Raw genomic sequence first — 21,810 nt, 5'->3', positions numbered from 1 at the left:
GAAGTTCTATGAAAAAGATCTTCGAGTTGTACGTTCTTCATTCATCGAAGAACTTGGAATTTTTCACCGAAGAACATTGTTTTCTTTTCGAACTCGAAAAATTTAATATCCGAGCGTGGTTTCTGTCTTTTACTGAGGCAACTTACACGCTTCTTTTGGGATAATCCAAAGGAGAATGACGGGCAACTGTAGTTTGTTTGTTGTTTGTAATATCTGTTATAAGTTAAGAAACATAAAGGTAAGACCTGCCAGGTGCTGAATGAACTTTTAGCTTTTGCGCAAAAAAATCTGTTTATTTTTTCTCATGAGTCAATTTGACTACTAAACATGAATCCATAAGAGTTGTTTCAAGACACTGATAATTTCTTTGTTGCCTTCAGTGGATGTACCGCCATCTCGTAAAGAAGGAACTAATACAAGAGATTATACTAACGAGAAAATGGATTAATTTTCTAGGCTCCGAAGGAAGAATGGAGGAACACTGCAGAAGGTCTACTCGTATACTTATCCAATCTCTCTTTCAAGTTACCCAAGATATTAGACTCTATAACCCTACTCGGTAGATTGTCACATGCAGCATTCTCCACCTGACTTCATCCTATAAATACTCACGTACCTTCCACCCAGGTAGATCTGTTTGTGACTTGATAAAGCCTACTGTGTGGGCGAAACGTTATCAATAAAGGATCACATTATACTGCATATGTTTTTATATTTCCACTTTGTCGATATTTTATATCATTTATTTCCAGCGTCTAGGATCTGACAGCAGGGGCGATAACCCCGGAATCTACAAGTTACGATAGATTTTCACATATAGAACATACTCCTTAGTGCGACTTAGTTACTTCATCTGGTTGGTAGGTAAGACACATAGGCAACAGTTACATGTGCAACATCTGGATATCTTTATTGTAGTAGACGTTTCGCCATCCAGTGGCTTTATCAATACAGATTCTAGGACATAATAGGAAGACAGTAGAACTATATACAAAAGATGAGGTAATCAGTCCCTCGGCCTTGGAGTTAGTGTTCACAGCATCGTGGTGGAGGAGAGTCTGGAGCAAAGGCAAGAAGACTGGCGCTTTTTATAGGCGTCAGTGAATGGGACGGGCAGCAGACGAGGTCAGTCACTGGTAAGCGGGATTCCCCAGTGGAAGTAGGTCCTTCCCAAAGAGATGGGTTAGTTGCAGCAGCCGTGAAGAAGGTCTTGTAGATGTCCTCTGAACCAAGATTCCATGATGTTGCAGTGTCTGACAAGTTGTGCAAAGAAAGGTATAAAATACCGACAATATGAAAGTTAAGACACATGTGCAACATCTGGATATCTTTATTGTAGTAGACGTTTCGCCATCCAGTGGCTTTATCAATACAGATTCTAGGACATAATAGGAAGACAGTAGAACTATATACAAAAGATGAGGTAATCAGTCCCTCGGCCTTGGAGTTAGTGTTCACAGCATCGTGGTGGAGGAGAGTCTGGAGCAAAGGCAAGAAGACTGGCGCTTTTTATAGGCGTCAGTGAATGGGACGGGCAGCAGACGAGGTCAGTCACTGGTAAGCGGGATTCCCCAGTGGAAGTAGGTCCTTCCCAAAGAGATGGGTTAGTTGCAGCAGCCGTGAAGAAGGTCTTGTAGATGTCCTCTGAACCAAGATTCCATGATGTTGCAGTGTCTGACAAGTTGTGCAAAGAAAGGTATAAAATACCGACAATATGAAAGTTAAGACACATGTGCAACATCTGGATATCTTTATTGTAGTAGACGTTTCGCCATCCAGTGGCTTTATCAATACAGATTCTAGGACATAATAGGAAGACAGTAGAACTATATACAAAAGATGAGGTAATCAGTCCCTCGGCCTTGGAGTTAGTGTTCACAGCATCGTGGTGGAGGAGAGTCTGGAGCAAAGGCAAGAAGACTGGCGCTTTTTATAGGCGTCAGTGAATGGGACGGGCAGCAGACGAGGTCAGTCACTGGTAAGCGGGATTCCCCAGTGGAAGTAGGTCCTTCCCAAAGAGATGGGTTAGTTGCAGCAGCCGTGAAGAAGGTCTTGTAGATGTCCTCTGAACCAAGATTCCATGATGTTGCAGTGTCTGACAAGTTGTGCAAAGAAAGGTATAAAATACCGACAATATGAAAGTTAAGACACATGTGCAACATCTGGATATCTTTATTGTAGTAGACGTTTCGCCATCCAGTGGCTTTATCAATACAGATTCTAGGACATAATAGGAAGACAGTAGAACTATATACAAAAGATGAGGTAATCAGTCCCTCGGCCTTGGAGTTAGTGTTCACAGCATCGTGGTGGAGGAGAGTCTGGAGCAAAGGCAAGAAGACTGGCGCTTTTTATAGGCGTCAGTGAATGGGACGGGCAGCAGACGAGGTCAGTCACTGGTAAGCGGGATTCCCCAGTGGAAGTAGGTCCTTCCCAAAGAGATGGGTTAGTTGCAGCAGCCGTGAAGAAGGTCTTGTAGATGTCCTCTGAACCAAGATTCCATGATGTTGCAGTGTCTGACAAGTTGTGCAAAGAAAGGTATAAAATACCGACAATATGAAAGTTAAGACACATGTGCAACATCTGGATATCTTTATTGTAGTAGACGTTTCGCCATCCAGTGGCTTTATCAATACAGATTCTAGGACATAATAGGAAGACAGTAGAACTATATACAAAAGATGAGGTAATCAGTCCCTCGGCCTTGGAGTTAGTGTTCACAGCATCGTGGTGGAGGAGAGTCTGGAGCAAAGGCAAGAAGACTGGCGCTTTTTATAGGCGTCAGTGAATGGGACGGGCAGCAGACGAGGTCAGTCACTGGTAAGCGGGATTCCCCAGTGGAAGTAGGTCCTTCCCAAAGAGATGGGTTAGTTGCAGCAGCCGTGAAGAAGGTCTTGTAGATGTCCTCTGAACCAAGATTCCAGACTCTCCTCCACCACTGAACACATCGTCAGTACAGTCAAGAAGACTCTCTTCGACATCACATCCTTTTCACAATGCTGTCGAATCGTGTGAAAATCAAGCCTGTGAATGGTGCAATAAATGACTCCTCGAAGTTAGCTTTAGCTACTGTCGTTAAGACCCGCCTGCAGGTCAAATTTACGGCAATCCACTCTCTGAAGGACTCCTTCATTGTCGTCTGCACAGACGACACGGAAGCATCGAAACTTATGGACGACTCTTCAATCAGGACCCTACAAACACAACAATTCACTCTATCCCCGTCTCCATTCTTGAAGTCGAAACGTTCGGTCTTTGTGAAAAGACTGGACAATATGGTCACCTCTCTCTCTACTGAAGCACTGAAGACATCTATTGAGGAACAAAACACCTGGGCCTCGGTAGACAGCATCTACAAGATCCCTAACGCCTCATCTATGCTAAAGATTACATTTTCAGACATCTCCATGGCTGCCCAAGCTCTCTCTGACGGTCTGGCCATCTCATATTACCACATCCACGCTAGTCATATAGAACAAGAACGTTTCACATACATCTCCCACTGCTGGACCTGCTACTCCTATAAACACACCACCAAGGATTGCCCCATCAAGGATAAGAAGTTTTGTTCAAAATGTGGGAATGATGGACACGATTTCAGATCCTGCACCATTACTACAGCACCAACTTGTCTAAACTGCAAGGGTAATCATCATACCCTTGCAGCTAAGTGCCCAATCAGGAAAGAAATCATATTGAAGAAAACTAAAGTTCTGAAGAACACCTCCAATTCACCGACACACGCTGCAATAACCAAACCACAAACCGACACCACCAAGACTCTACACGCTAATCTACAGGCACCATCGCCCAGCAACTCCCTCTCTCCACTCCCAGACGGAGATTCCTCAAAGGTGCTGTACTGCATGGTGTATGCACACCTTGCAAACGCAGCAAACCCCGGCACTTTCAACACCACTATTAACGAACTATTCCGTCTGAACAACATGCCTGCCTTCAATTTTCCGGACTTCACACCTTCAGCAGACATACTCAAGATCCTTCCCAACGTCCTGAACTTTACTGCACCTGCAGACCTGTCTCCTGCCCAAGCAACTGCTCCTGTAACTTCTATAACCACTTCCACCGCTGACAACGTTGATCATGTTGCCTCAACCACCGTCTCCCACCTCTCCCAGCCTGCTGTTACACAACCATTACACCTTACAGCTGCTCCTGTCGACCCTCAGTCACCGGCAACCACCATTGTAGATTCTCCCAATGAATCCACTCCAGAAGAGGAAGATAACGACGACTCCAGTAAACCCTCATGGGAAAACCTTACCTTTTACACTTCTCCTTCAAATACTGACACCATGACCTGTACTGAACTCTACAAAAGCCTCGGTGCTGGAACAGTCAAGTATGCATGTGAATCACCGCTTCACTTCTCACTCACCCAAGTTCTTGAGTTCATCAAGCCTCTACGTTTCACCTTCAGCAACAAGGCTAAACTATACCACCTATCTAGAAGCAGCTTCAAAAGTTCGAAAATGGCTCCATTGCTAACCTGCCTCCTCAGTTACTCCTATAACTCCCATATGTGTTCTACCCTCTGATGTGACCTAGCCTGCTGCCAACTACTCAAGTCCAATGCAACAGTCCCTGCTATTCCTGTTCTCAAGTCTGCCCCACGATCGCCTTAGCTGCTGGGTAAGCCCTGGCTCTATTTCTCTGACTAAGAACACTCCTCTCCAGAGCTATTCTTCATCTGTCCCATCTTCCCCGCTCATCCCATTGGGATCTTACCTGAACTTGTTTGCTTGCTTTGCTTGCCTTTGCTCCAGACTCTCCTCCACCACGATGCTGTGAACACTAACTCCAAGGCCGAGGGACTGATTACCTCATCTTTTGTATATAGTTCTACTGTCTTCCTATTATGTCCTAGAATCTGTATTGATAAAGCCACTGGATGGCGAAACGTCTACTACAATAAAGATATCCAGATGTTGCACATGTGTCTTAACTTTCATATTGTCGGTATTTTATACCTTTCTTTGCACAGGCAACAGTTAGGCAACTTTATTCCGAAACGTTTCGCCTACACAGTAGGCTTCTTCAGTCGAATACAAAAGTAGGCAGGAACAGTAGAGAAGACGATGTAATCAGTCCATCACCCTTAAAGTCGTAGAATTTGAGGTTGTCAGTCCCTCGGCCTGGAGAAGTTCAGTTCCATAGTCAGGAACTATCTGAAGATCAAGCGACAGTGCGGAGACTTAAATACTGTCGGAAGGAGAGGTGCAGAGTAGTAGTAGTAGTGAGAATGAAGCCACTGAAAGGTTGTTGGATCTGAGAGGGACCTGACCTTTCAGTGGCTTCATTCTCACTACTACTACTACTCTGCACCTCTCCTTCCGACAGTATTTAAGTCTCCGCACTGTCGCTTGATCTTCAGATAGTTCCTGACTATGGAACTGAACTTCTCCAGGCCGAGGGACTGACAACCTCAAATTCTACGACTTTAAGGGTGATGGACTGATTACATCGTCTTCTCTACTGTTCCTGCCTACTTTCTGTATTCGACTGAAGAAGCCTACTGTGTAGGCGAAACGTTTCGGAATAAAGTTGCCTAACTGTTGCCTATGTGTCTTACCTACCAACCTGTCGGTATTGTATACCATTTTGATGTACTTCATCTGGTATCTAAACTTCACTGTATAAGAAATTTGGCGTAGATTCGTGAAAGTTACAAAGATTGCATTTGTTGTGTGTGGAACGTTCATTTATAAATGGAACAGTGTTTTATGTCTGAAATAATTCTGCGTTGTCAAACAAATGTCATTTTATTTGACCCTGAATGACTGGTGGTCACATCAAGACATATCCAGATAAGAGATATATGACAGGTTTGTTGATAACACTGGTATGGTACTGCTGCTTCTCTTTATGGTGTGTTGCTTCTCAGTACCACCGAAACCATTACCATCAACAAGCACAACTATCACCACCACAATCCATCCATCCAATCCAATTCCTTCTCCCTCTCCCTCTCCCTCTCCCTCTCCCTCCCTCTCTCTCTCTCTCTCTCTCTCTCTCTCTCTCTCTCTCTCTCTCTCTCTCTGTTTTACTAGTAACCTACCTCCATAAATCCCGTAAAACCACCTCTCAATCCCACACCCCTACCATCTAAACCCCAAACTCTTATCACCCCCCTCTTGCCATTCATCGATTCTGGCCTGGTTTCAAAACTGCCCCTCTCTTCCCCTCCCACCTCGCCCAATATTACATGTCCTCCCCCGCCCTTCCGTCTTCCCTTCTCACCTCTCAATACTACATGTTTTTCCCCTGCCCCTCTTTCTTCCCTTCCCACCTCTCCCAATACTACAGTCTTCCCTCTTCCCCTCTTTCTTCCCTTCCCACCTCTCCCAATGTTAATGTTCACAAAATGACATCTGTTCCTCCTGAGTGTGCCTAACGTGTTGGATACACCGTTATGCCCAAGCATGGAGAAGAAATGTCTACTCCCATATACTAAGCTGATATATGTGCTGGTGATACTGAGTGCAATACTAGTGTAAAGAAATGTGTGTACTCACCTATTTGCGGTCATAGGAGTAGAGTTTCAGCTCCTGACCCCGCCTCTTCCCTGGCCATTACTAAGTTCCCCCTTATAGTTCCATAAAGCTATGTATGGATCCTGCCTCTACCACTACACTGTCCAGGTAGTTACAGTTCCTAATTACTCTAAGACTGAGGAAATACTTCCTGACATTACGGTGACTCTTCTGTGTTTTCAACTTCCAGATATGCCCTCGTGGTCCTGTTTCTCCGTCCCTTGAACACTGTCCCTGGCCACCCTATCAATTCCTCTCCTCACAGGAAGGAACGAAAGAAGGAAAGATGGAAGGTAGGAAGGTAGGAATGCAGGTAGGAAGGAAGGTATTAGTCTAACCTCCGCTATGGGGGAAAACTGATGGTATCAATAACTGCCGAAGCAATTCGAAGCCACAGTGAGAGAAATAAATTTGACCAATGAATCTCAGTACAATTGTACAAAGGGGGGTGCTTACCTTAAGAATTTACCTTTTTCTCGCTAAGTAATTCGAGGCGGCAGACCAAGATAAAGATGATGATACTATGTATACGAACTTCAGTAAGGCCTTCCATAGAGTTCCACAAAGAGCTGGAGGGGAATTTTTTTTTTCTTGGATCGAGGCGTGGTTGATCGACAGGCAACAGAGTTTACATAAATGGGGAGAAAGCTGAGTGGGGACGTGTTACAGTGTTCCAGAGGGATCAGTTGTTACAAACAACAAAGTCCCTAATTCTGATTAGGACTCGAGAGTGCTACAGGAAGCTCTGGATAGGATGACGCAATGGTCGAAGTGGCAGATGCAGTTTAGTGTTGACAACTGTAATGTTGACAACTGTAATGTTGACAATTGTAATGTTGACAATTGTAAGATGCAGTTTAATGTTGACAATTGGGAAAAGAGAATAGTCACAGAAGTTTTAATCTAAATAATGCAGCTCTTAATCACTGCGAAAAAAATTAGGGGTTCTGGTTAACATAAATGTTCGCAATAAAGCTAATAAATTCTTGACTTCATATAAAGATGCATAAATAGTGCTCAGGTAATACTTAACTTTATATATCCTCGGTGAGGCTTCATTTAGATCATGCTGCACATTTCTGTTTCCATATTATAGAATGGACATAACTGCTCTGGAAAACGTATAGAGAAGTTGACGAAGTTGATCTCGTTTATCAGAAATCTTTCCTACAGTACTTTACCTTTGATGAGTTTCGAGAATTTTTCTACTCCTAGAGTCCGGCCTTGGGCCAGGCTCGTTTGGTGCTTGCCTAGCCAATCAGGCTGTTGCTGCTGGCGCCCGCTGGCCTACATATCAATCACAACCTGGTTAATCCGGTATTTGGTGGACAATTATCACATTTTCTTTTGAAGACTTCTACTCTTGTCCCAAGAGTATTTCTGATATCTTCTGGTAAGATGTTGAATAGTCTGGGGGTTCCGGATGTCTTATTGTGCCCACGAGGCCCCTGCTTTTCACTGGGTTTATTTTGCACTTCCTCCCATATCTCTCAGTCCAATATGTCACAGGAGTATGCATAATTAAGTACTTTTCAGGTATATATTATTATGTATCTGTTCGCTCCAGCGAGTACGTATTTAGGACTTTAAGGGGTTCCCGGTAATTTAAATGCTTTATTGGCTCAATGTGGGCCGTAAATAATCTATCTGTTCCAGCTCTGAACAGGGCCGTCAACATTGAACACTAATCCAAACGAGAGAGACAGGTGATTTGAAAAGTGTCACCAGTGGCACTATTTCCCTTGTTTTGAAAGTTTGCATTATCCACCCTGTCATCTTCCTGACTGTCATGACATCTGCCTTGTGTTCTTTGAAAGAAAGGTCAGCCAACATAATTACTCCCTGGTCTTTCACGCATTGTTTTCGTTCTATCTGATGATCCTTTAGTTTTACATAGTATCCCCTTATAAGTTCTTCATTTTTTCCCTATTAAGCAGCTGTAGCTTATAACCACTGAACGTCATGTTGATCTCCACTGCGTACTGGAAAACCCTGCATATATCTTCCTGCATTTTTTCAGTGTCTTCTACCAAAGTGACCTTCATGTTTATTTTAGTGTCATCTGCAAATGATACAAAACTGTGACGATTTTCTTTTAATCTGTCATGAGGATAAGAAACAACAGAGGTTGATGTTGGATTTTGCTCTGTTTACTACTACTATTTGCGTTCTGTGTACTGGGTTGGGTTGTGTAAATTGTAATTTGGTATTTCGTCACTCTTTCGAAGACTTTTATGTGGAATGTTAGAGCTGCTGACCGTATACTTTTGATATATTGTACCTTTGAATTTTCGAGAGTTTCATTACTCTCGGAGCTCGGCCATGGGCCAGGCTCGTCTGGTGCTTGCCTGGTCAACCAAGCTGTTGCTGCTAGAGGCCCGCTGCCCCACATATCCATCACAGACTGGTTGATCTGGCACCTGGTGAAGATACCTGTCCACCCGTGTTTCTGATATCTTCTGGTAAGATGTTGAATAATAGTCTGGGACCCCGGATGCTGATACAGTGTTCCCTTATTGTCCCCACGGCACCCCTGCTCCTCAATAGGTTTATATTGCACTTCCTCCCATATATCTCACTCCAGTACGTTATGGCAGTCTGCAGATTTAGGACCAGGCCCTCGAGTACTTTCTAGGTATATATTATCCATTGAGTACATTTTCAAGATCTGAAGGCATTCCCAGTAATTTAGGTGTTTTACTGGCTCAATATGAGCCCTTAACTATCTATTTGAAGATTGAGACACTTATGCACCATATGGGAATCTTTATTCAGGAAACGTTTCGCCACACAGTGGCTTCATCAGTCCAATACAAAGAGGAAGGCGTAAGGAGAGGAAGAGTATGAGGTAATCAGTCCCTCAGCCTGGAGTCGATGTGTTCAGTCCAGGCTGAGGGACTGATTACCTCATACTCCTCCTCTCCTTACGCCTTCCTCTTTGTATTGGACTGATAAAGCCACTGTGTGGCGAAACGTTTCCTGAATAAAGATTCCCATATGGTGCATAAGTGTCTCAATCTTCAACTTGTCGGTTTTTTAAACCATTCATCACAACTATCTATTTGTTCCAGCTCTGAAATTTCTCCTGCTTTGAACGGGACCGTCAGCACTGAGCAATATTCTAAATGAGGGAGCACTAGCGATTTGAAGGGTGTCACCATTGGCATTATTTTCCTTGTATTGAAAGTTCTCAATACCCACCCATTCATCCTCCTGGCTATCGTGATCTTTTGTCGTATGTAATTTTAGGCTGGAGATCTACAACCTCCCTTATACAAAGGAGCTCTGTTTGCACTCTGCAAGTCTCTGGTATTTCACCTAGACCTAAGCTCTTTCTCTAACGATGAACATCAAAAGGATTCTGCACTCTCTGGAAAGGCGTAAAATTCGAGATTGAGGGGGGAAGGATATATGACTGAAGTATGCAAATAGCAGACAGGAAGAAATAAGAGGGATATAAACAACATGCTGAAAGTATTTACTCAAGACAGGACTTAAAGCAATGGCTTGAAGTTGGAAAAAAAAAAAAGTATATAGGAGAGCACTGGTTTGGTAACAGAGCTGTTGATGAGGCAAGATTTTTGGGTAGCTTTAATAACAGGTTAGACAAATACACGAGTGTGAGCGGGTGAGTTAGACCTACCTAGCATGGGCCAGTGAACCGGCTGTGGTGCAACTTTTTTACGTTCCCGTGTTCTTGATGGTCCATACACTGGACAGCAGGCTGCGAGCACCAACAGCCTGAGTGATCGGCCAGCAACCTACCAAGCTGGTCAGGGACAGGGTCTTGGGGGGGGGGGCGGAAGCGACAAAAAGTAATCTACAAGTATACCACATGTCTTATCCCTGTTCATGCTGGTCACTTTCCCCTGGCTTACCATAACCCACAACCCCCTTGCCTACATCCAACCCCCTTTCCCGCGCATGGGAGCCTCTCCATTCCTTGGGGTATCATCATCATCCCCACTTTTTCCTCATCATGGCCGCTATGCCTCCCACGTTCCTTCACGGCTGCCCCCGTCTCTATCACTTCTACAAAGGTGCATACTATATTTTCTATCCTGCCCGGTGCCACCACCTCGGCGCTGGTACCATGACTTGAATACTTCCAGCACGTAATGGAATATTCTACCACAGGATATGATATTCCAGCAGGTACTGGAATATTCTAATGCACGCGCATACGCGCACACACACACACACACACACACACACACACACACATACCCACACAAACACACACACACACACACACCCACACAAATACACACACACACACACACACACACACACACACACACACACACACACACACACACATACCCACACATACACACATACCCACACATACACACATACACGCGCGCACACACACACACGCACACACACACACACGCACACACACATACACACACATATACACACACATATATACACACACACACATACACACGCACACAAACACACATATATACACACACACACACACACACACACACACACACACACACACACACACACACACACACACACACACACACACACACACACACACACACACAATTACTACTAACAAGAGGGTTGTAAGGAACCTTTCACATACACTATGTTCCTTCGCGCCAGGAAATCGAATTTGAACTTTGTCATTGTAAGTTGAATGCTCCCACTAGTGAACAACACGGAACCCCCACTGCTGGAACTCTCGGAGAGAGAGGAAGGAGAAGGAAATGAAATGGGGAGAAGAAAAGAAGGAGGGATGAAGGAGAATGAAGGGGGGAGAGAGTGGTGGTTTGAAAGGGAAGAGGATGTAGAAACTGCGGAATGCAGAAGGGTGTGAAAGTAGGGGAGGAACGAAGATGACAGGAAGAAAGGAGGTAAGGAGGAGTACATAAGTAGACAGGAGGGTAATAAGAAGAGCAAGAATTGAGGAGCTGGAAGAAGCTATTGCCAACACACGTCTTGCATATTTGCGGTCAAGTATGATGCGCGCGCACACACACACACACACACACACACACACACACACACACACACACACACACACACACACACACACACACACACACACACACACACAGCGTGCAAAAATCCACAACTACTCCCGGAGCTAAGAAGTGTGAATTATGAGAAGAGGTTAAGGAAACTCATCCTGATGACACTGGATGGGGGGAGGGGAACCATGATAACGACGTATAAAATACCGAGAGGAATTGACAAGATGAACATAGCCAGAATGCTTGTGAGATAAGATACAGGAACAAGAGAACACAACTGGAAGTTGAAACCTCAGATGAGTCATAAGGATATTAGGAAATGCTGCTTCAGCTTTAATGTTGTCAGGAAGTGGAATCTGCAGAGTGAAGTAGTAGAGGCAGGATCCATACATAGTTGTAAGAAGAGGCATGATAAAGCTCTTGAAGGCGGGAGAGTGGACCTAGTAGTGACCAGCGAGGAGGCGGGGCCAAGAGCTGTGAATCGACCCCTGCAACCACATTTAAGAGAGTACAACTCCCCTCAACAGAACAAGTGTCCATCGACAAGTGCTTTTGACAAATAGTAACACTCAGGGTAGCAGAGAGCACGCACACAACACACACGCAGGCAGCATGAAAACACGCACGCTGGCAGAAGCAGGCAAGATAACGTACATCGATTCCAACACAAGCAAGCAGACGTAACAGGAAGGTCAGCAGGCAAGGAGTCAATTAGGAAAACAAGCAAACAGGCAACTGGTAAAGTAAACATATTAAAAGGTAGTTAGGAAGGCAAACATTAGCAGGCAACAGGCAGATAAACATATTAGCAGGCAACAGGAGGGTAAACAGATTAGCAGGCAACAGGCAGGTAAACAGATTAGCAGGCAACAGGAAGGTAAACATTAACAGACAACAGGTAGGTAAACAGATTAGCATGCAACAGGCAGGTAAACAGATTAGCAGGCAAAAGGCAGATAAGCAGATCGGCAGGCCACAACCAGATAAACAAATCAAAAGGCAACAATAAGGCAAACAAATTAGCAGGTAACTGGGAAGGTAAACAAAGCAGATAGGTAGGCAGGAGGTAGACAATGAATTAGGTAGCCAGGGAGCTAGGCAGACAGGGAGCTAGGCAGGTAGGGAGCTAGGCAAGCAGGGAGCTAGGTAGACAGAGAGCCAGAGTGGCACTCAAGCAGACAGGGAGCCAGGCAAGCAGTGAGCTAGGCAGGCAGGGAACTAGGCAGGCAGGGAGCTAGGCAGACAGAGCCAGAGTGGCACTCAGGCAGACAGGGAGCCAGGCAAGCAGTGAGCTAGGCAGGCAGGGAGCTAGACAAGCAGGATGCTAGGCAGACAGAGCCAGAGTGGCACTCAGGCAGACAGGGAGCCAGGCAGAGAGGCAACCAGCTAGAGTGGCAACCAGCTGGAGTGGCAACCAGGGAGCCAGGCAGAGAGGCAACCAGGGAGCCAGGCAGAGAGGCAACCAGCTAGAGTGGCAACCAGGGAGCCAGGCAGAGAGGCAACCAGCTAGAGTGGCAACCAGGGAGCCAGGCAGAGAGGCAACCAGCTAGAGTGGCAACCAGGGAGCCAGGCAGAGAGGCAACCAGCTAGAGTGGCAACCAGGGAGCCAGGCAGAGAGGCAACCAGGTAGATAGGGAGCCAGGTAGACAGAGAGAGAGAGGAGCTAACCATGAAGCAGTCACCAAGGCAACGTGCACACCTCGCCAAGAGCCAGCTACATCCCACTCAACAAAGCATCCAGACACCTAGCATCCCCTCTATCCCCCTCTCCTTCGTAAAGGATTTGGATGGGGTTGTTACCTTTACCACACACAAACACGCACACACACACCATTCACATGCCACCTCTGAAAGTAATCTCTCATATGTACTATTCGAGGACTTCAGGAGCTACCACAAATGAACCATCAAACTGTTGCTAATCACAGACTACACGCCATCACAACCCCCCCCCCACAAACCAGTGTGTACTGGAGGGGCAGTGTAAACAAAGCAACGTCTTGTGACTGGCTAATTCAGACTCATAGCGTGACCCTGCAGCCAACTGCTTGTCGGTGTGGTAATTAGCTTAGTCAATCAGGAAATGACTTACATCAAGTGCTTGTGCTAGTTCACCTATTTTCCGGTTTCATTCTTTCATATTTTTGTTTATATTAAAATATTAATAATTATTTTTATTTTTATAAGCACAATTTTTATTTTATTTTAATAGAGGTATAACATGTCAGTGTGTCAAGACACCCTAAATGTATAGGCAAGTCTGAGGAAGACGTGGGGAGGTGGGGGGAGTAGTAGCAAACAAAAGTGTATTCCTAAGAATTTCGGAAACATTAACCGAATCTCTTTTCTAAATAAGACTTACTTATCTAGTCTCTGTATTAGCTAACACCATGAATCCCAACACAGAAAACGGGAGTAATGAATACACAAAGGTGTAACACCCACTGAGAAGCAAGTGTGTGACAGTGATGTAGGCGTTTGGGGTCCCAAACGCAGCAAAAGTCAGGAAATTGAGAGGATATCTATGAGAACTTTCACTTCAAGTCGCCCTGAAGATGGTACCTTTAAAATCACTTGTGCTAAGACTAGGCCCTTAAATATTTTACACGTTTAGAGTCAGCATCTGTTTACCAAGATTCTTCAACCTCATACTATTAGCTAAAAAGAAAGGTAGAAGTTTCAAAAAAGAAACTGGACTGCTGCTACAAGTGCCTTAGCAGCCAGGCTGTGATGGGTGCGTGTCTGCGAGCCGCCAACACTCAACAATGAAACTTGTCTCGGGCAGGATTTCCAAATCATATGTCTCGAAACGGGAACATTACAGGTACATCACCTTTTCCCTACGCCTTTTCCTCCTCCTCAACTAGCTCTTGCTCCTTCTTCCTCCACCTATTTATCTTCTTCATACTTTTCTTGTTACTCTTACTCATTTTCCTGTTCTTCCACTCGCTCGGCTTCCTGTTTCACCTCTTCTTTCGTAGCTTCATATTTCTGTTCTTCCTCCTCCTTTTACAGTTCCTATTTTTCCTCTTACTTATCCTCCTCCCTTTTGTGTTCCTGTTCCTCCTCATTATCAAGTTCCTGCTGCTTTTTATATAGCCCTCCTGCTCCTCTCCCTGTTTTTTCATTTAACCCCCCTCCTATCTACAACCACCACGATCTATTCTTTCTGCCGCTTTTTTTTCTCTCTCTCCAACTTAACTTTCTGTTTCGTTTATCCCATCTGCCCCTCCCCCTCCATCCTGGTCTACAAGTCAGCTGACAGTTGCAAGCGGTGGTAAGGCAACGGGGGGGGGGGGCTCTGGTGCAACAGCACCCACAGCTAACACACAGACGTGCACATACGCATTAACATGTACACGCACACACAGTCAATACAAGACAGGCAACTATTAGAGTGACTAGATAGTTGGGAAACTACGAATGTGACCACAGTATACAAAACGGGAAAAGAGGGGCAGAACTGATATCACTAACAAGTGTGCTGACTAACGTAGTAATAGTATTAAAAGAGAGAGAGAGAGAGAGAGAGAGAGAGAGAGAGAGAGAGAGAGAGAGAGAGAGAGAGAGAGAGAGAGAGAGAGAGAGAGAGAGAGAGAGAGAGAGAGAGCACCTAGAAGAGAATGGGCATATACAAAACAACCAGCACTGTTTTGGAAATGGGAGTTCTTGTCTTAAGAACGTCTTAGATTGTACTGCATTTTATAAAGTGCTACATCCATGTGGGTCATTCAGTGCATGAAGTAATGAAGACTAAAACATAACGTAAAGATGAAGGAACACTGCAGTAGGCCAACTGGCCCATACTAGATAGGTCAAACTCACACCCACTCACATACCCGTCCAACCTATATTCACAGCCCGTCCTCTTAACCACAGACATCATGGCACTGTTGTAAAAACAGTCAAATGGGTGGCTGCTGACGGAACCTTGAACAGTTGATATACGATTGTTTAACATGAGTCGGGCTGACAATTTTCTGTTCGCGCAACAATCATTTTTTTAGCTTATATTCATAGTTTTTCGTTGTAATGTAACCTAACCTAGAAATAGTCTGCAAACCCTATGTAAAAGTGTGACATAGTTATTAGGAGGATGGGTTGATATTTATAGCTACCCAAAATTCTCACTTCAGTGAAGCTACCTGGTTTTTTGTTTTTTTGTTCCACTCATCTACAACTCCACTGCCAAACCATCACTTCCCTATATTTTGTTTTAGATTTAATTTTGTCCAACTAGAATCCAATGCGGCGAGTCCCCATTTTCCACTTCCATGAGTGTGAGAGTCCTTACAGTACTCGCAGCCCTGCCACTGATGAACATGGCTGGGTAAAATCAGACCAACTTGCAGCTCTACAACATTGTTCTGCGGAACAGAAAAATGCAGTGTACCCATCTGTATTTTTCCTTCTTTAAGAAAGCATTTGACTCCGTACCATATTAAAATCTACAAAAAGGAGGAGCAGGCAGGGGTAACTGCGCTACAGAAGATACAAGAATTGCATTATTAATGGTGTACAATACCGACAAGTTAATTAATGAATACGAAGTGCAAAACACTTAGATATCGGTAATAAAGATACCCAGGTGTTGCACATGTGTTTTATTCATCTAAATACAGGAATACCTATGAAACAGAAGAGTGTATGTTGTGGTAAGAGGAAATATTAGTCACCCAAAGCTAAACAATTTAGTCCTTGTTATAATAGTCCTTGTTATTATAGTCCTTGTTATGTCTGATGTACATAGATGATCCGCCAAAAAAAAAAAAATCCGTTTACTGATGATGTTAAACTGAAGAGAAGAATGGCCAGTGAAGACTGGGGGCTACAAGGCTATTATTTTTTATACGGTTGGATTTACAGCTGAAGTAGCTGTTATTCAATCTCGGCTCATTCGAAGCCCAGTCCTAAGGTATACTACCACCCCCCTGGGATGCCACTCACAACAGTCGAATAACACCCAGGGACTAATTTACTGCTCGAACAGGGGCATCAGGAAATAAAAAAAAAAAAAAAAGCCCGACGTCTCTGTGGAAAAGTTTGCCTCCATGTAATGGGAGGGAGGGATAGGGCAAGAGTAACATTCCTGCTCTATGAAGGCATAGGACGAGACACCAGCGTCGCACCTAAGGTTCAGCAATGAAATCTTCAAGGCGGTGTTTACAAGTGCAAACTTTAGGTTAGGAGTTATTACATGTAACTAATGTCTATTTCTTAACTACACATGCCAGTGTAGGGCACACATTAGAATTAAGAGAAAGCGAATGGTTAGACCTGGCTCCTAGTACGATAGGTTGACATTTTTGAAAAATACTGCAAGGTCAGCAATTTCGTCTCCTAGGAGTCCAAAGTCGCCCTGGTGGTCAGTGAACAAAAAGCATTAGCGAAATGATGGTGGTGGTGGTAGTAGTGGTGAGTATGGTGGTAGTGGTGAGTATGGTGGTAGTGTTGGTGGTGGCAGTGGTGTGTATGGGGTGGTATCTCTCACTCAGCAGGATTCGCCTATTATGGGGAGAATTTGTCGTGCATGGTGGTAAATAGCCACGATGTAAGTCTAAGAGGCCATATAAATGTTTCGAGGTGAACCCAAACTGCCGACGAACTACCTCGGTATAACTATCAAATAAAGTCACCGAACAATCGGGCTCCAGTACAGTGCAGTGATCTACAGTACAACTTTAAGGGCAGATGGACCTTATTGTTCAAAGACAATGATAACGGCTCTCACACGTTTAGGAGTACAAACACCTGGAACGACACAGGAAGAGCTACAGGTAAGTCGCACAACCCTGTATTCACCTTACATGATTAAAGGTTAGACGAGCACCTACGGCAGTCATGATACTCAGGTAAACCTCCCCTTCATCCTCCCCCCCCCCCAAAAAAAAAGAGCTCATGTTTAGTCAATGAAACGTGAGATAACCCGAAATCTTGAATATAACAGTTAGGCAAATCCCTGACCGTATAAACATTTCTCGCAATAATCTTAGCGGTCACAGTAAACGATCACTCGGAGACGAGCGACAGGCAGAAGCTGCTGTTACTTTGATAGCAACGATAAACAGAGTAGAATCGTTTATCACCACTGTGAAACACTACACAAATTATCCACCCTTCCCATGATTGAACCTGGGTCCTTTGGTTGGAAGCCAAAGGCGGTACCACTGAGCTACAATTCACCATGAATAATCCCCGGAAGTGGTCAAATAAGTATATACTGGAATTAAGTCCCGACAAATTCAAGGTAACGATAATAAAGAGGGAAGGGGAAGATCAAAGTTGAAATATACTTCAGAAAGTCCCTATATACATTTTACATAGATAAAGATTTTTAAGCTAGCATTGCACCGAACAAAACGGTACTACTTCTAAACTATATAACTTAGCCAACAAATATAGCATAAAAATAGCGTAACAATTGTCTTCAGGAACTTCAATAAAATAGCCTTTAGGGTGTAACACATGTCGTATGTTTGACCCTTAACAGCATGTGGCGCCAGCATGGAGGCTGGTGCTGATCAATTAGGTAAAGAAGCTTGAGCAGATCAAAGGGTTCGCGTAAACCCTAGTGCCGGTTGACCGAGGCGGAGAGAGTAAGGGAACTTTAACGACCCTAGTGTGTGCACGGTAAGGGAAAGACACGATGACGATATACAAACTAGTAAGGGGGAGAGCCTAACAGGGCAGATTATTTGAACGAGGGGAGACTGGGGATCACCAATGGAAGATACACACACAAATGTGTCGTAATAGCGTTAGGTTTTTTCAGTCAAAGGTTATCAGCCGAAAGAATGAACTGGAAGAAAGCAACTAAAGCTAACTCCATGCACGGTTTCAAGAACGCGTGCAACAAAGTTATTAATCGGTAAAGGCTGCCATGAGGAGTTAATTAGCTGGGACCATGAGTTTTAAATATACTCCTGCAAACACAGACAGGTAAACATACACCTGATCACACGTCAATAAACATAACTTGATGAATGCACACCTGTTCACACAGGTCAAACATTTACCAGAAATATAAGCCAAAGCGAGCAAAACAACAGGGAAGTGATAAGCTCCTTTCCTACCAGACCTGTTCCTCTCACAAGAAAATACTAACTATAGGACACTTCAGACCATGTGTTTACCCCCCCCCCTCTCTCAGTTCCCTACTCTTCTTCCAAATCCTCCTCCCCCCAGCCCGTGGACCAGAACGATGCGAAATACGAAACTTGCAAGGGCTGTCTCAGGGGAGACAAAACTCTCCTTACTTTTCTGTCATCAACTCAAGATACAGAAGGCCCAGGATATAGTGATCCAGTAACATTCTTATATTAGTACGTCAAGTTTTAGACGTATTGCTTCTAATTTTTCCTCAAATGCCATTTTCTTTAAATTGAGTGAATGAAAAAATATATACAACGTTCAAATCTGATCATTTATTAATCTTGATGTAAGAATGGGTTAGACAAGAGCATAGTAACCTAAAGTATAGTAGTTTAAAGTACAGTAACCCAGGATGAAACAGATTACAGTATATAGGAATACAGACCTAGTACGTAACAGTGTCAACACGTTACCAAAGAAATATGCACCTAGAATAAAGTGATGAAACTGAGGGACACAGAATGATTGTAGTGGCTTAGTGTGGACAATACACAGTACCCACACACTGGAGATATACGACACAGGTATAATACCATGGATACAGTATATCCGCACAGTGTGGTTAACATACCTGCACATCAAAGACGGTACAAATATAATACAGTGAGGACAGTATATCCGCACAGTGTAGACAATAAGGTCAGCTCAGGTACCTGCCAAGCTGCACTGGTAGAGTATTGATTACAGCAAACTGGGTCAGGGTGTGATGTAGTGCTAGTGGTGCCTGTATGTCTGCTTGGCTCTGTTTGTATGTCTGCTTGGCTCTGTTTGTATGTTTGCTTGGCTCTGTCTCTCTGCCTGGTTCTGTGTGTATGTCTGCCTGGCTCTATGTGTATGTCTGCGTGGCTCTGTGTGTATGTCTGCCTGGCTCTGTGTGTATGTCTGCCTGGCTCTGTGTGTATGTCTGCCTGGCTCTGTGTGTATGCCTGGCTCTGTGTGTATGTCTGCCTAGCTCTGTTTGTATGTCTGCCTGGCTCTGTTTGTATGTCTGCCTGGCTCTGTTTGTATGTCTGCCTAGCTCTGTATGTCTGCCTGGCTCTGTTTGTATGTCTGCCTGGCTCTGTTTGTATGTCTGCCTGGCTCTGTGTGTATGTCTGCCTGGCTCTGTATGTCTGCCTGGCTCTGTGTGTATGTCTGCCTAGCTCTGTATGTCTGCCTGGCTCTGTTTGTATGTCTGCCTGGCTCTGTTTGTATGTCTGCCTGGCTCTGTTTGTATGTCTACCTGGCTCTGTTTGTATGTCTGCCTGGCTCTGTTTGTATGTCTGCCTGGCTCTGTGTGTATGTCTGCCTAGCTCTGTTTGTATGTCTGCCTGGCTCTGTTTGTATGTCTGCCTGGCTCTGTGTTTATGTCTGCCTGGCTCTGTGTTTATGTCTGCCTGGCTCTTTGTGTATGCCTGCCTGGCTCTGTTTGTATGTCTGCCTGGCTCTGTTTGTATGTCTGCCTGGCTCTGTGTATATGTCTGCCTGGCTCTGTGTGTATGTCTGCCTGGCTCTATTTGCATGTCTGCCTGGCTCTATTTGTATGTCTGCCTGGCTCTGTATGTCTGCCTGGCTCTGTTTGTATGTCTGCCTGGCTCTGTTTGTATGTCTGCCTGGCTCTTTGTGTATGCCTGCCTGGCTCTTTGTGTATGCCTGCCTGGCTCTGTTTGTATGTCTGCCTGGCTGTGTGTATGTTTGCCTGGCTCTGTGTGTATGTCTGCCTGGCTCTGTGTGTATGTCTGCCTGGCTGTGTGTATGTCTGCCTGGCTCCGTATGCCTGCCTGACTCTGTATGTCTGCCTGATTCTGTATGTCTGCCTGACTCTGTATGTCTGCCTGGCTCTGTTTGTACGTCTGCCTGGCTCTGTGTATGCCTGCCTGGCCCTTTGTGTATGTCTTCCTGGCTGTGTGCATGTTTGCCTGGCTCTATGTCTGCCAGGATCTGTGTGTCTGCCTGGCTCTGTGTGTATGTCTGCCTGGCTGTGTGTATGTCTGCCTAGTTCTGTATGTCTGCCTGACTCTGTATGTCTGCCTGGCTCTTTGTATGTCTGCCTGACTGTGTGTACGTCTGCCTGGCTCTGTATGTCTTCCTGGCTCTGTTTATGTGTCTGCTGGCTGTCCCTATCCACCGTGTGTGTGTTAGTCACCATTTTCCCCTAGGCACATGTCCATTAGACACTAGGCCTGTTGTATATGCGTGCATGTGTGTGTACTCACCTAATTGTGGTTGCAGGGATCGAGACTCAGCTCCTGGTCCCACCTCTTCACTGGTCGCTACTAGGTCCTCTTTCTCCCTGCTCCATGAGCTTTATCATACCTCGTCTTAAAACTATGTATGGTTCCTGTCTCCACTACATCACATGCCAGACTATTCCACTTCCTGACAACTCTATGACTGAAGAAATACTTCCCAACATCCCTTTGACTCATCTGAGTCTTTAACTTTTAATTGTGACCCCTTGTTTCTGTGTCATCCTGTGTGTGTGTGTGTGTGTGTGTGTGTGTGTGTGTGTGTGTGTGTGTGTGTGTGTGTGTGTGTGTGTGTGTGTGTGTGTGTGTGTGTGTGTGTGTTTGTGGCCTCTCCGCTGGGCGCTACTGGGCTCGCTAGTCTTATCGTACCAGTTCTTAAAACTATGTATGTATCCTGCCTCTACCACTTTTTCCTAACATCCCTGTGACTCATCTGTGGTTTTTAACTCTCAGCTGTACTCTCGTGGGCCTAGGATTCGCCTATCGAACGAACTCGCCCTGCCTCCCCTGTCAATTCCTCACGGCATTTTGTAACCTATGGTCCTTCTGCCCTTTAGGGTAGCCAGGTTTAGCTCCTCTAGCTTATCCTCATAGCTCATACCCCTCAGCTCTGGGACCGGTTTCATTGCAAGCCTCTGCATTATTTCCAGATTCTTCACATCCTTTATCAGATACAGGTCCCATACTGGTGCTGCATATTCCACGATAGACCTGACATAGGTTCTGTGTAGGGTCGTGAATGTCTCCGTATTTAGGTACTCGAAAGCTACCCTTAAATTTGCCAGCCTCGCGTTTACTGCAGCGGTTGTCTGTGTGTGTGTGTGTGTGTGTGTGTGTGTGTGTGTGTGTGTGTGCTAGCTTCTGTTTGTCCGTGGTGACGGG

At 44.8% G+C, this 21,810-nt stretch overlaps 1 protein-coding gene across 9 annotated transcripts in view; it reads right to left on the bottom strand.

Annotated features, from left to right (window-relative positions):
* Positions 1–21,810, bottom strand: part of dome (cytokine receptor domeless) — a 438,464-nt gene that overhangs the window by 328,826 nt on the left and 87,828 nt on the right. The gene's annotated exons all lie outside the window — the stretch shown is intronic.

The sequence above is a fragment of the Cherax quadricarinatus genome, chromosome 40, assembly GCF_038502225.1.
Source record: "Cherax quadricarinatus isolate ZL_2023a chromosome 40, ASM3850222v1, whole genome shotgun sequence".
Taxonomy (NCBI): domain Eukaryota; kingdom Metazoa; phylum Arthropoda; class Malacostraca; order Decapoda; family Parastacidae; genus Cherax; species Cherax quadricarinatus.
This window is presented reverse-complemented; position numbering and strand designations above follow the sequence as displayed.